The sequence below is a fragment of the Canis lupus genome, chromosome 2 (assembly GCF_048164855.1).
Source record: "Canis lupus baileyi chromosome 2, mCanLup2.hap1, whole genome shotgun sequence".
Taxonomy (NCBI): domain Eukaryota; kingdom Metazoa; phylum Chordata; class Mammalia; order Carnivora; family Canidae; genus Canis; species Canis lupus.
The window spans coordinates 26853495-26871369 of NC_132839.1; the positions used below are offsets into that span (position 1 = coordinate 26853495).

General features: G+C 33.5%; 1 protein-coding gene and 1 long non-coding RNA gene across 10 annotated transcripts in view; both read left to right on the plus strand.

Annotated features, from left to right (window-relative positions):
- LOC140614321 (uncharacterized) overlaps positions 1–17450 on the plus strand; it is a 73698-nt gene extending 56248 nt beyond the window's left edge. Inside the window, exon 2 of the long non-coding RNA XR_012015220.1 lies at positions 10973–17450. This is a non-coding gene — a long non-coding RNA (uncharacterized lncRNA). The remainder of the gene's footprint in view (positions 1–10972) is intronic.
- The window catches only part of SSBP2 (single stranded DNA binding protein 2), a 302263-nt gene that overhangs the window by 175516 nt on the left and 108872 nt on the right, over positions 1–17875 (plus strand). The gene's annotated exons all lie outside the window — the stretch shown is intronic.

The following is a 17875-nucleotide window of genomic DNA, read 5'->3' on the forward strand; positions in this document are numbered from 1 at the left end:
AGAGAAAATCATCAGTTTGATTTTGTATTTTATTTTGCTTTGTAACAGCATGGAGGCATGAAGCATTTCTTCTGGGATATATATATAAATGATTTTTAAGAGTTTAACTAAAAGTAATCGTCTCCCTACTCCTTAGTCTACCTTTGTTATACTTTTAAAATAGTTATAACTGACAGATACTAACTTCTGTTTGAGAAGCCAGTTTCAGATATTGTGCCCCATAATTGGACTGCTTGAAGAAAAAAAAAATTTCAACTTTTAAAATTTAGAAATACATTCCTGGAAGAAACCGAAGAATTTAATAAATTATTCATATTCTATAATAAAGAATCATTAGGCATTACATGTAGAAAGGATTATTGAGAGGAATAGATAAACAGAAAGCTGCATATAATACTTTATCATCTTGCAGCATTCAGTTTGATTGGGATAGGGTTGGGAATCATAGGTATTGGTTCTTTGCAGCTGTCATGGTATTACTTTAAAATTTTTAAGTAAATAAGGACTACAAAAGTGCAAGTAGGCACAGTTTTGCTTCTTTGACAGCAGCTAGCCAGTTGTTTCTAGAACTAATTTGCTTGAAATGAAGAATTTGGTGAGATGATATTTGGCATTAGAAGGAGCAGGAAACCAGGACAGAACTTTTGAATACCAAAGCTTATAAATAAATGAATGACTGGCCCATTCTTAGGCCCAGCTTTCTCTTGATTTCTGATAACTCAACCTTATTTTGCATGAGATTTTGCCTTTCTAAGATGCTTACTATAATCCTAACTCTGCATGACTTTCTTACTAGAGAATCAGCCATTGTCTGTATGAATACAGGTAACTTGGCTAATAGTCTTGAGAAAATCGGTTGGATAGGCTGCTTTTGATCAAATATTTCCTTTGAGGCAATCAGTTTCATATAGTCTTTAGGGATGATCTCAGCAGAAAGTTTTTCTTAAAATGGTTAAGGTTAGAACAAGCAATGAAACATGTTTAACACACCATTTTTGGAAAAAGGAACTGCATTAAAGGATTCATAAACTGAATAAAGAACTGAAACTAAAAAACTGTTAGGTATCAAGGCAACTCTAGGTTCTAGCCTCTTTCTTTCATCACTCAGCCATTTCAGTGCAGGCACTTTCATGGCTCTGTGTTCTCTCCACACACATGCCACTTGTCTCTTCCTTTTGCTGCTGATTAGCCAGTTTTCTTTTGTTTATATCTGAAAATATTCAGTGTAACTGGCTAAACAAGTTACCATCACTTTTTCTAAGCAGAGCTCTTCAAGCCTGCCCAATTCACAGATCACTGATGAGCCTAAAGATTGGCCACTCTTGATACAGTAACTACTCATTGATAATAATGGATCAATGGTGCATCACCAGTTGAGGGCTGAAATGGTGCAACTAATTGCTGTAGATTTTCTAAATGAGAACACTATTTTTTTGAGAAGCAATTACCTTACATTCTGAGATCCGATACTTTTAGAAAAACTTTGGCTTTCAGGAAGGAGACGAAGGAAGAAAGGAAGGAATATTCATGGAATTTTTAGAAGCCAGATCATGATCTAGGTGCTTTTATATTACTTCTTGCATAATCAGCCAAGCTAATATAAATGACATTCCTAACTTAAGTGAATAGCATAAATAAGATTTGAAGTTAGGCATGTTTATTTATCTGTCCCCAGAGCCTATGATTTTTTCCCCAAACACACTATGGTGTCTTATTACTTCAATTATACATTGGTGACATATTTTGTTTTGTGTTGTTACTTTAAATAGATATGTATTTGATATATAAAATGGAATGGTCTGGAGAATAGAGAGCATGCATGTTCTATTCACTCTTGCATAAAACCTTGTGTATACAATAGTTTCTCAGTTTTTTAACTTTATTATTTTAAATATTATTTCACCTACTAAATGATAGAATGTTGCCTTATGGTAATAAAATTTTATAGAATATCCAGGACTGGTTAAAATTTGAGATCAAGTATTTAAACCTGCATTCATAATACTAGTTGAAATTTGAGATCATGCTTTTAATTTATGTTCATAATTACTAATCATAATTCATAATCTATATTCAATTGAGTATTTTTCATTGCCTTATTGTGGTGTGGGGTGTTTTCTACTTTTTAAAAAAAGATTTTATTTATTTATTCATGAGAGACACACAGAGAGAGAGGCAGAGATATAGACAGAGGGAGAAGCAGGCTCCTGCAGGAAGCCCACGTGGGACTCGATCCTGGGACTCTGGGATCACGCCCTGAGCCGAAGGCAGATGCTCAACCATTGAGCCACCCAGGCATCCCTTTTTCTACTTTTTATGTCAATGCATGGTAGTAAAACTGACCCATTTTGGTGTACTACTCTTGAGTTTTGACAAATACATGAGGTAACACAATCACTACTACAATGATGATATAGAACAATTTGATCACCTAAGAAAATTTACCCTGCCCTTTGTAATTAACTCCTCTCCCCATCCCTAGCCACTTGTAACCACTAATTTATTTTTGACCCTATAGTTTTGCCTTTCTAAACTGTCACATAAATTGGACCACACATAATAGCCTTTTGAGTCTGACTTCACTCACTTAGCATAATGTATTTGGGATTAATCCATGCTGTTACATATGTTAATAATTTGTTCTTTTACTGCTAAGCAGTATTCCATGGTATGAATACACTACAATTTGTTTACCCATTCCTCACTTGAGAGACATTTGAGTTGTTCCACTTTGGAATAATTGTGAATATAAATTGCTCCAACAAGTTTTTGTGTAAATGTATGATTGTTGTGGTGAAGTTTTGTTTTGCTTATTTTCATTTGGAAATATAGGTTTAGGATTGTTGTGCCATATGGTACTGTGTTTGACTTTACAGGAAACTACCAAGGGGCACCTGGGTGGCTCAGTCGATTAAGTGTCTGACTCTGATTTTTTTTTAATTTATTTTTTATTGGTGTTCAATTTACTAACATACAGAATAACCCCCAGTGCCCGTCACCCATTCACTCCCACCCCCCACCCTCCTCCCCTTCTACCACCCCTAGTTCGTTTCCCAGAGTTAGGAGTCTTTACGTTCTGTCTCCCTTTCTGATATTTCCCACACATTTCTTCTCCCTTCCCTTATATTCCCTTTCACTATTATTTATATTCCCCAAATGAATGAGAACATATAATGTTTGTCCTTCTCCAACTGACTTACTTCACTCAGCATAATACCCTCCAGTTCCATCCACGTTGAAGCAAATGGTGGGTATTTGTCATTTCTAATAGCTGAGTAATATTCCATTGTATACATAAACCACATCTTCTTTATCCATTCATCTTTCGTTGGACACCGAGGCTCCTTCCACAGTTTGGCTATCGTGGCCATTGCTGCTATAAACATCGGGGTGCAGGTGTCCCGGCGTTTCATTGCATTTGTATCTTTGGGGTAAATCCCCAACAGTGCAATTGCTGGGTCGTAGGGCAGGTCTATTTTTAACTCTTTGAGGAACCTCCACACAGTTTTCCAGAGTGGCTGCACCAGTTCACATTCCCACCTGATTTTTGGCTCAAGTCATGATCTCAGGTTGTGAGATCGAGGCCTGTGGTGGACTCTGAGCTCAACCCTGAGTCTGCTTGACATTCTCTCTCTCCCATTCCTTTACCCTTACCCCTTGTGTGTGTTCTCTCTCTTGAATAAATAAAAATCTTAAAAAAGAAGGAAAGAAAGAAACTACCAAAATATTTTCAAAAGTATCTGTATCATTTTACATTTACAAATGGATGTATGACAGTTGCTCTGAATCCTTACCAGTACTTGGTATTACCAGATTTTTTGTTTGTTTATTTTAGCCATTCTAATAGATATGTAGTGATTTCTCATTGTGGTTTTGTTTGCATTTCCCTATTTACTAATGATGGTGAGCATATTTTTATGTGCTTATGTCATCCCTGTATCTTTGGTAAGATGTCTATTAAGCACTTTTACTCAGTTTTAAAATTGGATTGTTTGTTTTCTTAAGTTTTGAGAGTTCTTTATGTAGTCACCATGTTAAGAATTTTATCATAAATACAATTTTCGTATATTTTCTCCCTGCTATGGCTTCTCTTTTCATTTTCTTAATAGTGTACTTCAAAGAGCAGAACTGACTTTTTTAAAGATGTTTCTATTTTTTATCTTTATCATTTATTTTATTTTCATTTTTTCAAAAGTTTTTACTTTTGGTGAAGTCCAATTTATCAGTTTTTTTCTTTTGGTGATATTATCTAATGAATGAGGTTTGTTTTGTTTTGTTTTGCTCTTCCTATATTTTCTCCTAGAAGTTTTATAGTTCCAGGCTTTAGATTTCATTCTATGATCCATTTTGAGTTAACTTTTATGTGCTACAGGTTTGGATTAAGGTTCTTATTTTTAATTGATTTTTATTTTATTTAGTTAGTTATGTAATTTTTTTAGATTTATTTACATATTTGAATGAGAGAGAGAGAGCATAAGTGGAGTGGGAGGAGCAGAGAGAGAGGGAGAGAGAATTTTAACCAGACTGTACTGAGTCTGGAGACCACCACAGGGCTTGATCTCACAACCCTGAGATCATCATCTGGGCCAAAATTAAGAGTTAGAGAGTTAACCTGTGCCACGCAGGTGCCCCTTTTGTTATTTTTTGGTATACTCATATCCAGTTATGGCAGCATCTTTTGTTAAAAAGACTCTCCTTTCTTCATTGAATCGCATTTGCATCTTTATCAAAATCATCATATGTGTGGATCCTCTGTCCTTTTTCCATTACTGTATTGTCATTGCTGTGCTTTGTAGTTAGTATTGAAGTCAGGTAGCATAAGACCGCTAACTTTGCTTTCCATGATCAAAGTTGATATGCCTACTTGAGTTCTTTTTCTTTTCTATATAAATTTTACAGCCAGCTTTTGATTTCTATAAAACAGTCCTTTTGGGATATTGGTTGAAATTGTGTTTAGTTTGAAGAGAATTGAAATAGTAACAATATTGTCTTCCCATTTATGAATACTATATATCTTTCTATTTAAGTAATCTTTAATTTCTCTTGTTAAATATTTATAGTTTTTAGTGCATGTATTTTTGTTATATTTTAGCAAAATATTTTTATAATTTTGTGGTATAGTAAATCGTACTTTCAAAATTCCGGTATCTAATTGTTATTAGCCCATATGTAGATTATTGATTTTCTACCTTGCTAAGCAACCAAATTTTAGTTTTAGTAGCTTTTTTTTGTAGTCTCTTTTAAAGTGTGTATGTAAGCAATGATATCTGTCTGGATTCCAAAAAAAAGAGTACATTTTCTTTTGTTTTATTCATAATATCCTTAGGACATGGGATGTATATATATATATATATACACACACCATATGGTTAGGTAATTCTTATGGTTTGTTTCGCTCTTTTCTGCTTGGTTGTTTTTAGTGTTAATAATTTGGTATCAGAGACCAATTTAACCAATTATCTCATATAAAATGCCATATTCTTATATACTTAGGATATTTATTTAAGTGGAAAGTAACATAGGGAAGTGCATGTTTCTTACACTCCTCTCTGTTAATGAGTTTTGAAAGAATGTGTATCTTATTTGCTGTAGGCTACTTAGATAAATAACAAAAATGAAAAATACCTTCTTGAATACAGTCGTACTTCTTTTTGCACTGCTTAGTCATCATTGTTATAAAAGTATAAAAAGATCTAAGTGTTTTAATCATGTTCAAGACCATCTTCATATTTTAAAAAAAGAATGATTTTTAAAAAAGAGTTGTGACATTGCTTTAGTGAGTTCTCAAGACCTTAAAAATGAATCTTTAATTTGAGCAGATTATGATGAATGAGAGGCATTTACAGTATACAATGGCTACCTAGATGCAATTCTACTCTGTAGTGTTTTATTGATTTCTTTCCTTCTGCATTGCCACAACTCAAGATTTCTTCTCAGTATTGTTGGGTCATTGAAAACAAAATGCAGTTCATTCTAGCTAGTTTTGTCCCTCCTCGATCCAAATATTTTCTTATATTTAATATTTAGTAGAAGAGTTTTACCTAATAATTTTGCTTGCTTACTCATTTATATATTCATTCATTCATTACCTGCCTTTTTATTTATATTTGTTTGTTTTGTTTATATTTGTTTATGGGCATATACCCTAAGCCAACTGATTTGGGCTAGAAGTTATTAAATAGAATTATTCTTTTAGGATTGATCAAAACAAAAGCATGAACTGTCTTTTTCAGAAAACTACATTGCCATCCATCTCTTTTCCCCCAAATGAGAGATGAGACTTTTAAAGATGCTTTCAGTTAATAATTTAGAGATAGTAGTCATTGTTGTTTTCTAGGCTTTAAGAAACTGTTTTCCTTCCCCTTCTCCTTGTTGGGGAAGGATTTTTCATGGGATTATATAATTTGATGTGATATTTTACTCTAGCATTTTTAGATGTTTATCTGTAGCAACTGTTATAGTGCTTAAAAGTTCTAAAATTTTTTAACACATTCTTCTCTAAATATTGTTATTCTTTGCAATACCTAATGAAAATATAACTTATTTATGAAACATAATTTCATAGTCAAGTCTGCTAAAATATATCATTGCCAAATTGTAGAATTCTTAGGCTTTCCATTGCTACTTCTTTTTTGATGGATTGTGATGAGAGTAAGGGGAGGTGTAAAAAAAATATGCACTGTGGTAGCTTTCTATGCGTAACTAACTAGAATAATACTCATGCTACCTGCATATCCATAACAGCCACTCTGTTTACAGGTTGATTTTGAAGTTCTTCCAAAAAGCTATTTTCCTTTGTTTTGGAAGGAAAAACTTAAACTCTGATGATCCCCTAACCTCCATTCCTCAAACCCTTTGGCAGTTAAGAGTTTATGGTCGCATCTTTGTTCTTATCTAAACAGGGAGCAAAGGAGTGAAATATAAAAGTTTCCTCACTATTAATATTGGGTTGTATCAATAAAATTAGCAATACTCTTGAAATTTAAACAGGACCTTAGAATAAAAAGGGAAATAATTTGAGAATCTAGCAGCAAAATGACTCTTGTTTCTAACTAAATAGTGAGTACTATGCATTTAATCATGGTACATTGTGAGAGCTCACTGGATGTTCCATTTTATTCTGTTATTTATTTATTTTTTTTATTCTGTTATTTAGTATAGTTTTATTAAAGTGTTTTTTTCCACCTGTGCCAGGTGTTAGGAACACAAAATATGTGTTGCCTAAATATGAACTTAAAAAGCTGCAGTGTGAAGAAAGAGCTATATAATGAAAAGACAATCAGATAAGCAATTTCAATGAAGTGTATAAGAAGTGCTTTATTTAAGAAAAAGTAAAAGGTGCTATAGAAACACATGGCAGAAAGAAAGCAAAACTGCATAATTCACAGGCCATTCTTTGTGTGACCTATTCAGAAGAGCTTTGCTACATTAGTGGTGAATAATTATTCCTAAACTATCTGCTACTCTAGTCTTACTTATGATATCTTAAAAGCAAAATCTAGCACTTTGTACTCAGTGACAATATCTTTCAAAAACAAAGGCAAAGTAGCGACTTTTTGTGACATGGGAAAGCTGAAAGAATTCATCACTAGCAGATTTGTTTGAGAGAAATATTAAAGGCCAAAAGAAAATGACACCAAAAGGAAGTATAGATCTACACTAGGAATAAAGAAAATCAGAAATTATAACAATGTAAATAAATATATAAGATATTATTTTATTATTCAAATCTCATTAAAAGATAAATGACTTTCTACAAAATAACAGTGTTGTCTGTGGTTTATAATACATATCAGATGTCCAGTGTATGACAGGGTATATAACCCAAAGGCTAAGAGAGAGAGATGGAAGTATATTGTTTTAATATTCTTTATACCATACATGAAATGGTAAAAGATTCTTGAAGATAGACTATGAAAAGTTAAATATGTATGCTATGTAAGTATATGTACTATCAACCCTAGAACAACACTAAAATAGGAAAACAGTTATAGTTAATAACCCATCAAAAGAGATGAAAAGGAAATTATTTTAAAACTTTAAATTAATCCAGAAGAGAACATCAAAGAGGAAAAAGGGTGCAAAGAATAGATGTGACAGATGGCAAACTGAGAGAGTTAAACCTGTGATAAGTCACATTAAATATAAAAGAGCTAAACACCCCATTTTAAAAGCAGAGACTGTCACATTGCTATCTACAAAATCCCACATTAAACATAAAGAAACAGGGGATCCCTGGGTGGCGCAGTGGTTTGGCGCCTGCCTTTGGCCCAGGGCATGATCCTGGAGACCCGGGATCGAATCCCACGTCGGGCTCCCGGTGCATGGAGCCTGCTTCTCCCTCTGCCTGTGTCTCTGCCTCTCTCTCTCTCTCTCTGTGACTATCATAAATAAATAAAATTTAAAAAAATTTTTTTTAAATAAATAAACATAAAGAAACAAATAGACTAAAAGTGAAGTGAATGGAGGATACTATTCAAAACAAAGTTGTAATGGCTATGATAATGTCAATAAAAGATTTCAGAACAAAGAAATGTAACCTGGGATATAGAAGTTTATTTCATAATAAATGTTTATTTCATTAAAAATGCCTTTATCCTGCCACCAAAATGAGATGACATTCCAGTAAAGAAAACTAAGGACTAGTATTCCAGATGAACATAGATGCAAAAATTCTTAACAAAAATCAATCAAACAGAATCCAACAACAACAACAACAACAACAACAACAACAAAGATGTATACTGTGAGCAAGTGGGGTTTATCCCAGGAATTTAAAAATTGGTTTAGGGATCCCTGGGTGGCGCAGCGGTTTGGCGCCTGCCTTTGGCCCAGGGCGCGATCCTGGAGACCCGGGATCGAATCCCACATCGGGCTCCCGGTGCATGGAGCCTGCTTCTCCCTCTGACTGTGTCTCTGCCTCTCTCTCTCTCTGTGACTATCATAAATAAATAAAAATTTAAAAAAATAAAAAATAAAAAATAAAAATTGGTTTAACATTTGAAAATTAGTCAGTACAATGTATCATCTCCGTAAACACAGAAAAAGCATTTGACAAATACAACATTCATTCTTTATCACTCATAGCAAACTGGGAATAAAAGGAACCACTTCAATTTGATAAAATCCTACCACTGACATATTATTTCATGGTAAAATACTGAATGTTTCCCCTCTACAATCAATAATAAAGCAAGGTTGTCAACTTTTACTACCTCTTCTATTTATCCTGCTGGAGGGTCTAGCCAGTGCACTCCGACAAGAAAAAGGGAAAAGCAAACAGAAAGGAAGAGGTAAAATTGTAATGTCATGATTATGTAGAAAACCTGAAGTAGGTAGAAGGTGGAAGATGTGACATGAGACTTTAAAGGTAAATAAAGGCCAGGCCATGAATGCTTTTTATATCCACATTAAAGAGTGCCAGATTTTGATAAGGACAGTGCATAACCATTAAACTTTTCTTCATATTAATCTACTTGCAATTAGGGAGTATATTTTGATTGCATTGTATAGTGTTTTGAAGGGGGCCTTATGACTCTGGGCAGGAGCTTCAGTTAGAAACTTATAGAAATAATGTAGACTGAAAAAAATAATGTAGATGAAAGATAATAGTTGCCTAGACTAAGGTAGTAACAGTAGGGATGGAGAGATGTGAACAAATTTGATAACGATTTAAAAATGGAATTTACAAGGACCTTTACAACATGTGGAAGATGATACATGATAAGGAATCCAGGACAACTCACATGTTTCAGGCTTGGCAAACTGCCTGGGTAGCAGTACTATTCACTAAGCTAGGTAACATGGGAGAAGAAATAGTTTAGGGTTAAGAGGTGAGAAGATGAGGTAAGTTTTAGAGAGGTGTAACCTAGTGCTTTTTGATAGCTAAGTAATGATGTACTGGAGCCAGTTTATACAGATGTCTGGAAAAAGAAGAAAGTTTTGTTGGGAGATAACAGATAAGAAGTCACCAGATGGTGATTCAAGCCATGTGAATGGAAGAGATTGCCTGGGAAGAGAATAGAGTAGCAAATTGGATTTGGGATAGAACTGGCTTATAAAGGAAGAGGGAAAAAAATAAAAAAATAAAAAATAAAATAAAGGAAGAGGGCTGTGAAAGTGAGATTAGGAAGAATGAATCAAAGGGGCAAAGAAAAAACCTAGGTAATGTTTAATGGATAGAGATCCTCTCAGAAAGAAGAGAGGGTAATTGTGTCAAATGCTGCTAATTAGCATCTATATAGAGGTTCTATGGACCAAGCACTGTTGTGAACAGTTTTGCATGCATTCATTATTTAAATTTTTACAATAATCTTTTGAGCTAGGTATTATTATATCCCAGTTTTGCAGAGAAGAAGAGTGAGGGTACAGAGAGGTTAAGTGATTTACCCAAGAAGTAAGTGACAGAATCAAGATTTGAATCCATGCAATTTGCGTAATTTGCACTCATGACCAGCAAGATGAAAGACTAAGTTCCAAATGGATTTAATAATAAAGATTCACTAATAACTTTAGTCAGTTTCAGTGGATCAATGGGGCAAAACCTGACTGAAGTGAAATGAGGAATAAACAACAAGAAAAGGGAAGTATAGACAATTCTTTCATGAATCTTGGATGTGAAAATGAAGAGTAGGAATATAGGAGAGTACTATTTCAGGTTTAGGAAGGGCTTTCTTAAGATAGGCAAATCCCAAATAAGTTTAAATACTGATGAAACAAGCAAGTAAAGAGAGAGTGTTAGAAGAGACATAAGAGAGGGAGAGAAGGAGTAAAGTGAGAGGTTCTGAACCATGATGAAAAGGCAGTAGGGGAATAGGACCCACAGCAAATAAAAATAAAGGGGCCCTTGGAGGAGAAAGACCCCTCTTGTCACAATGGGGAAAAGAGGAGAAGCATGGATGTGGATGCATATAAACTTAGAGGTTTCCTGCTGTTCCAACTCCTTCAATATGAATTTCTCTCTCTTTCATAGATTTGAAACAGGGATGAAAATTCTCTGTGTCAGCAAGTTACTACCCATTTAACTTGGACTTCTGTTGACTAAAGGGGAGAGGGAAGAGCATCCTTCTACTTTGCTATTGAAATACAGGTTTCTAAGCCACAGACTGAGCTGGGAAAGTCTTTCTGGTACCGTTCCAGCATGGAGGATTTTCTGCCACTTTTGAAGAACAGATTTGCAAATTACCACAGGAAATGAACATACTCCTTGGGATTGTGTGCGGGGTAAATCTGTATTGATAGAAAAAAATCAAGTATAAAGATAATCTGTGAAATACTCAGAAGTGATAGTAATCATGGTATGCAATATTTTTTATAAACAATTGTCTAGAATATTGGGTCAGCAAACAACAGCCCACTGCCTGTCTTTCTAATTAAAATTTTATTTGAAAAAAAATTTGATTTGTAAATTTATTGGCACATAGCCACAGCCATTCTTGATGTATGTTTGTGGCTGCTTTTGCACTCCAATATTGGAATTAAATGATTGCAGCAGAGATTACACAGCCTGCAAAGCTTAAAATATTTACTGTTTTGCCCTTTTCAGAAAAAGTTTGCTGACCTCTTGTTTAGAATAATTAAATGGTTGAAGACTTGGAAAACAAATTTTTTGAGAAAGAGATATTAAGATACTAAAAATGTGAAGGGAATCAGAAAAGTAGAAGATATTTAGGATATATTGCTAAATGAAAATATCACTTTACAAACTTAATATAGATTATATTTTAATCTCATTTTTATTTTAAAATTTATGTTAAAATGTTAACAGTAGCTGTTTCTGAGTAGTGAGATTACACTTGATTTTTATTTTCATGTTGGTTCTTATATGTTTTCTAATTTTTCTACAATGCTGTGTTCCTGTGTTAATAATAAAGCCAACTATTAGTAGACTAGAATGAGAACATAGAATTCAAAGCAAATTAGAGCACGAAGAATGGGGAATTTGGCTGGGTCAGGTAAAGATGAAACATCCTAGAAGATGCATAAAGAAAATCCTTCTTGTTGGTTACCAAGAAAATTGGAGAAATTTTTTTGTTAAATTCCTTATATTTAACCAGTATCTGATATGAGCACAGTCCAATGACATAGTTTCCTACAGACAAACCAAAACAAAAAAGGGATTCATATAAGTTATAACTTACATTTAACCTTTGTTCCTCATTTCCAAAGATACAAATTTTTAAAATTCATGGAGATTTCTTAATTTTTTGTGACTTGTAGGTAATGCTTTTAATTTAAAATTTTAATTCAGTTATTTAGCTGTAAATAAAACCACTACTTCAATATATGATAGAAGTTGTAGCTTTGTTTTGTTAAGAAGCCCCAACAATGCCTTAAAAAAAAAAAAAAAAAAAAGATAAACAGCTTTTATCTGGGCAAAAATAACTCAGAAATTGCAGAAAGTGATCTCTTCAGTGAAGTACCGTTGTTAACCAGATGAATCCTGAAGTAGTTTTACTGAGTATTCTATTCCAACATCTGTGCTGTGCAGTACTACCCAGACACTCGCTATGAGGTTCAGTGGCTCTTAACAAGCGGTAAGTTGATTTCAGTGGCTGTACTATGTTAGGAATCATTGAAACAGAAGAGGAACCAGTTTTTACCAAGTTTCATCTCTTAAGTCAACATATTTTTTTAATTTAAATTCACTATGAATGGTATTTATTATCTGTATAATGACCAAATCCGTTGTTCAGAGGAATCCCAAGACTGAAGCTTAGAATACAAATTACTGACTTGCCAATAAATTGTCTTGTAAAAAAAACCCAGAAAACCAAAGCAAAAATCAAGCCAACCCCCCACCCATATTCTGCTTGTCCTTTAAATATGAATCAAATAGGGACGCCTGGTGGCTCAGTAATTGAGGGTCTGCGTTCAGCTCAGGGCTTGATCCCCAGACTGGGGATCAGGGACCAGGGATCAAGCAAGGGAAGCCTGCTTCTCCCTCTGCCTATGTGTCTGCCTCTCTCTGTGTCCCTCTTGAATAAATAAAATCTTTAAAAAAAATATGAATCAAATAGGTTGATGATTCATTAGCTGTAAAATATATCTTGTAAGAGGAATTTTTATACAACCTTATTTAAAAGAAAAAAATCAATAAAGAATGAGTCTCAGGGATCCCTGGGTGGCGCAGCAGTTTAGCGCCTGCCTTTGGCCCAGGGCGCGATCCTGGAGACCCGGGATCGGTCCCACGTTGGGCTCCCGGTGCATGGAGCCTGCTTCTCCCTCTGCCTGTGTCTCTGCCTGTGTCTCTGCCTCTCTCTGTGTGTGACTATCATAAATAAATAAAAATTAAAAAAAAATAAAAAAATAAAAGTTTAAAAAAAAAAAAAGAATGAGTCTCAGAATAAAAATACATAGGGATATAAATAGCATTTTTATGTAAAATGTACAATTTGAGCCCATGTATCAATTAAATATGTAAATATATGGAATTAAAGAAATTCAATATATGCTTGTAATCAAACACATACATAGACGTGTGTATATGTGTATACATTATATCCATCCATTCCAACTAGTATGACAACGAATAATGGAATGATTTTGAATGAAAAATTTCAGTAATATTTAAAAGAAATCTCCTGTTAATGAAATTTATTATGTTAAGGAATTATCTTAAAGGGATATAGTAGAAGTCCCACTGTTTGCTATTAACATTTCACTGAAAAAATGCACAGAGTTGTTGGGAGCAAAACTCACTGGACATAGATATGCATGTCCTGATAGATCTTATTCCATATCAGACATTTATTATTCAAGTTGCTTTTAATCATAATGTAGACCGGAAACTGTTTTCATTGCTTATGCAAGCACCCTTTATTTTTTTTTAAATTAATATGTTTCTCATTTATTCAGGAAGTTTCTAATGGCTTTTGAGGGAGGAGAAACTTGTTAGCTTCCTCCCTGAATAATGCAGTTTTTATTTCTTGCTGAAATTGTGGGCTCAGCCAAGAACCAATATTAGATGGGAAGGGATGAGGCAAGAAGGGGAGAAGAGGTAGACAGGGATGATGGGAGCAAGGAATAGAAGAAAAAGAAAAAACAAAAAAAGAGGGATGTCTGGGTGGCTTAGTCAGTTAAGCGCCTGCCTTCCAGCTCAGGTCATGATCCCAGAGTCCTGGGATCAAGCCCCACTTCAGGCTCCCTGCTCAGTGGGGAGTCTGCTTCTCCCTCTGCCCCTCCTCTCCACTTGTGTGCTCTCTCTCTCCCTTTCACTGTCTCTCAAATAAATCTTTAAAAAAACAAAAAAGAAAACGAGAGTTAGCTATATAAACATTTAGCTCACTTGCATAAAAATAAATAAATTGTAAAATGTTTTGCTAAAACAGCAGGATCCTGTCATTGTCTCATTTCTACTCCCTGCTGTTCTGATGATATAATTTTATTCATATATAAATAAATGAAGCAACAAGTATATTTTTGGTGATGATATTACTGAATTTCTAGGTAATTGAAACGTAAAGGAGAGTTGTTCTGGTTATACTTTTTTCCGAATTTTCATATGACTAGGGGAAAACAGCTAAGCATAGAGCTTTCTAAGTTTACCTCAGTAATGATATCTATTAATGTTATGAGTAAAGAAAATATCCTGCCCAAATCTGGGATTCAAAGGATGTTATAGGAGTGAATGGAAAGGTGCAGGGAGTAATGCACCAAAATCTGGTTGGGTTAAGAGTTTAGGCAGTTGAAAATACATATTTGATATAACTATTTTTATATTAAAAGCTATAGGAGGTAAAATTTAACAAATAATCTTAGCTTCTAAGGATATACAAAAGATAGATTGAAAAGTTCCTGTAGGAGATAGATTTTAAAAGACTGACAAGCACCACTCTGAGGCAATAAAGAGACACTTTCTAAGTTATTCTTAGAATTTTAAAAGCTAACTAAGTAGTTTTTCCAAATTATTATAATGCTACAAGTTTTAGGTTACATTCCACTCCTGTTTGTGAGACAGCACGTGTCTAGTCCATTCTCACCACTTTTCTTTCAAGCTTTGTTCCAGATGAAGTGAGGAAACAGTAAAACAAATATTTTGCAGGGTTATTTTTCCCTTCTAAATCTTTTTTCCTGAAAGATTTTTATTATTTTAGAATTAATTTCTCAGCTTCCGTGATTTATGTAAATCTACACGTTGTCTTAGAGGAAACAAAACCTAAAAAGTAGTTACAAAGACTAGGGTCATGAGTAAAGGGATGTGGATTACACTCACATTTCATCACACTCTGTGACCTTACAGTACATTTCGCAAAGAAAATAAATCCAGTGTCGATGTTAATCAAATCACTGCAAGTTTAAGTGACTCACCCAAGGCCACACCGAAAATGGGTGATTGGGCTCGAGTGAGAATTTAAGCCTTCTTGTCTGATTCTCAGCAGTAATGCATTCTCATTATTATCGTCATTTCTTGAACTCCTGCTGTGCTTGTAGTTCTCTTGGCAGTTTGTATCCTCCATCAGAAGCTGTGACCTATTTTTAAGTTGCCTTTTCAAGTGAAGAGACAATACTGCATGCTGTGTTTTATACATTGCTGTGAAAAATGGATGAAGTCAATTTTATAAATTCCGAATCTACTTGGCATTTTTACGCTCTTTATAATTACTAAAAGTCTATCATCAGTTGAGTCATAAGTTAACAAAAAAATTAAACTATCCCAAACTATATTTTGTTCTACTCCCTCCTCTCAACATGCACACCTTTACATTATTTTCTGCAAATCTTATTTTACTTTATTTTATGAATCTCTGTTTTTTTCATATAGTTTCTGATTATTAAATATATGGTTTATCCTGCTTCTTAAATATGGATATTCTAAAAATATACTCTGTGAAACCAACTGAATCACAAGGAGGTGACAACTAGTGCTAAACATACTCTGTAGACTCTTAGCTGCTTATGTATTTCTCACAGAATTACACAAATATTCACATCATCAAGGACTTACCCACCTAATGTTATTAGCTTCATGCTACAAAACAAATATTATCCAAATTTTTCCTAATCCCAAATGAGTATAATGAGAGAAGGAATGTGAGAGGGATCACAAATATTTATTTCTAATAGTTGCTTAGTACAATGTGAGTTGACAACTTACTTATTAAATATTTAATTAATTGTTTTCTTAAAGTAGCCTACTGCAAGTTCTTAGAAATTCCCTGAAATGTATAATTAGCACAAAAAATACAATTACTTTTGAAATATTTTATAGATATCAACATTTTAAAAGAATTGTCTTGTAGGTATTTTTAGAAGTATATATGACATTAAAAAAGGACAATGACAGGCATCTGGGTGACTCAGTCGGTTAAGCGTCTGCCTTGGGCTCAGGTCATTATCCGAGGAGCCTGAGATTGAGACCCGTATCCGCATCCAGCTCCCTGCTCAGCGGGAAGCCTGCTTGCCCTTCTCCCTCTGCCTGCAGCTCCCCCTGGTTGTGCGCGCGCGCGCTCTCTCTCTCTCTCTCTGTCAAATAAAAAAATAAAATCATTCCCCCAAAAAAGTACAATGACATACTATAAGCATAAATTCTAATTGTTTCCAGATTTGATAAAGTCTATATTTTTTAATCTAGAAAATTTAATTTTATACTGTTTTCAGCGCTGACGTATAATTATTAAAGTATTTTGATGGTCAATCATCATAAAATTTAAGATTCAAGTTGAAAGCTTCCCTGGAAGAAATCTATCACATTCCTCTATGTAAAAAAATACTTTTAATAAATAGTAGATAAAAGTAGAAAATTTACTTTAGAGTCATTTGTTGTTCAAGCTTTCCCATTGAGAAAGACTGATTCTACACTTCTGAATTTTATAGGTTAACTCTGTTTACAGCCAGCATTTGCATTTCTAAAAGTTTTAAAATTACGAGTATAGTAAAACTCCAGAAATGGATACCTAAGACATCCTTTCACTTCACTTGAAATATCACTAATTAGGAAACCTATGCTTATGCATATGTTAAAGATCTTCTGAATACAGAATTATCAAATTTATTGTTACAAAGCAGATACATATAGTTAAGAAAAATAAGGTCTTATTTTTCTAATTCCTAAAACCAAATGTATTTTATAGTGTAATGAAATAATACAGAAGAAGAATCTTAGAGGCTAATTATATTAACAATGAAATGAAATAGATTCTTCATTAATTGTAATAACATGAATTTCCTTTTTTCCTATCATTATATACTTTTTTATAGTAAAATATGATGCCTGTGTATTGGGAATTCAGAACTAACTTGATAAGTTGTCATCTATGATTCCATATAAACAAGAAGCCAATCTTGAAATTATATCTATGTGGTTAAATCAAATAGAGATTTATTGATTATTTTAGATTTATGTAGAGAATCAGATTGTCTTATGTAACTCAGTTAAAACCAATGAAAGATTATTTGGAAGTTTTAGACCATTTGTGCAAATTCAAAATAAAGGTTAAATAATGAATCAATGTGATTTTTTTCATCCTCCTCTTTTTAAAACCTTTAAGCTGTTCCTTTTCATTTTCTCATTAATAAAATTATTTTGATAAAAGTTTGAGGGTAAAAAAACAAAAAATTTTGGGGCAATTTAATATGTTTTCGTAATACTATATATTGAACACCTAACTTTTAAATGTAAGGTGCTGAATGAAGTTTCGTTAGATAAAAAGAGACTATAATGCATTATTGTGATCTTCAAGTAATTTGTAATTTAGATAGAAAGCCAAGACCCAAACACGTGAAAGGTTAAATAAACAAATAAATGAATGTTAGACAATTTCAGAAAGAAAAATAGTATCAGGAACATTGTTAGACTTTCAAATATCAGAAAGTAGATTTGGAGTAAAAATATAGGTAATTACTAATTAATTTTCAAATATAGCAACATAGGCTA